Genomic DNA, 1826 nt, shown 5'->3' on the forward strand with positions numbered 1-1826 from the left:
ACCAACCTAGTATGAACTCTAAAGTTAAACATGTAATCAACCAAAGCTGTGCGAAACAATTTATTAGCTTGATAGCAACCACTGACGCACTTGTTTCATTTATACATTTATGGATAAAGAAACCAAACATTCCAACACCGTCAAATAAAACTCTTCTTTTGATACCAAAAGACCACCATGATGGGTAGGAGTCCATGAAAAACTGAACAGTTAGTACAGGGTATATGCTAAAATCCTGAGGTTGATTTCAATACCATTTTAAGACTTTTTCAAAAACCTTTCAAAAAGTTTTAAGACTTTATCGCAACTTTCAGTTGTTGTTGGCATCCACTTTTTAACAGTTGTAGTTTACATTTTTACAGAAATGATGTAAACTAAGGAGGAATAAAGCTTGAAAGAACAAATTAAACTTAAGGCAGGTTTATCGACACTCCCACAACAAGAAACAGCAGTTATTCAAGGCCAACTTGCTGAAGAAAATGAGAAATTATCTAATCATTTTCAAATATTTAGGACATGTACCGGAGATTGTGTGATTTGCTTTAATGTTGTATTTAATTTCTCTTTATGAAACTAGAAATGACATTAATTTATAGCTGGTGTTTATACTGCTCACAATCCTTATTGTTGTATCTTATTGTAACTAGAGTCTTTAAGTACTTTTTATTTTTGTATTTTTCTACTGACTCCATTGATTTCTGCTGTTAACATAACAAGTTTCCAGTTTGGGATCAATAAAGTAACTCTATTCTATTCTATTCTATTCTATTCTATTTTAGAACTTTATCGACTGAATGTTTAACGTCCCAATCAGGGGACAGTTGCAAGGAGGAAAATAAATATTCATGGATATTTTTTGGGTCAAAGCTTGAACACCTATGAAACTTAATACCTCATAAAACCACAATTAAGACTTTTTAATACTTTTAAGGCCCTTAATTTTCCCAAAATTGATTTATCAACTTTTAATACTTTTTAAGACCCCGCGGACACCCTGTAGTAAGTTTGCGTTGGGCTTGGATTCCATATGCCAATTTGTGCCAATCATAAAAAAGTTGAATATGGGATGAAGTCACCAGTCCACATAGCAGCACAGAAGCAGATTATCTTTCCTTCTGTTTACTCTGAGCCTCCTGCAGGGTGAGCCAGGGGGTTATGCAAAGGAGTAAAAGATTACCTTTTACTCCTTTGCATAGCCTAAGGCTGAGCTGCAAATAATCTCACATTCTTCAGCATGTATGACAAGAAGTACACAAAGAGAAGGCTGGTCACACATCTATCTGAGAAGACCAACATAAGCTAAAAAGTTACACCTGCAAAGGTAAAAGTGATGACCTGTAAGATTTGCTTGTGAGCAATGTAACCTGTAAAACCAGCAGCACGTTGACTCATACTCTAAACTAAAAGCTTCAGTGAACTGGCTCTGTTTTGGAACAACTGCGTTGAAGGTTGTGCACTACAGTGGTCCATTTATTCACTGCCCTCCCTTATAACAGGTACCTGCTGCTCATGAGTCAGCAGGTGATGGATGGAGGGGAGGAAAAACAGATTTCTACGGCTGGAGGAGCGATGGACAGATGGTGTGACAAGTAAGACAGGAGTTTTGTGGAAGGCAGTTAAAAGTGTGGATAGAAAGATCAAAGAAATGCATCAGCGGGACATGGGAGTAAATGAGACACGAAGGAGTGAGAAAAGGAGAGGTGGAATAAAAAACAGCTAGAAGTCAAAAAGGGGTGCTGCAGCAGTGCAGTTTGCATGGCTCCACTCTGTGGGTGACTTTAATTACTTTTCAGCGTCACTGCCTCTCGTGGTCATGAGCAGCATGC

Source organism: Halichoeres trimaculatus, unplaced genomic scaffold (assembly GCF_033239565.1).
Source record: "Halichoeres trimaculatus isolate MK-OKI-2021-1 unplaced genomic scaffold, fHalTri1.1 fHalTri1_scaffold_14, whole genome shotgun sequence".
NCBI classification, from domain to species: Eukaryota; Metazoa; Chordata; class Actinopteri; order Labriformes; family Labridae; genus Halichoeres; species Halichoeres trimaculatus.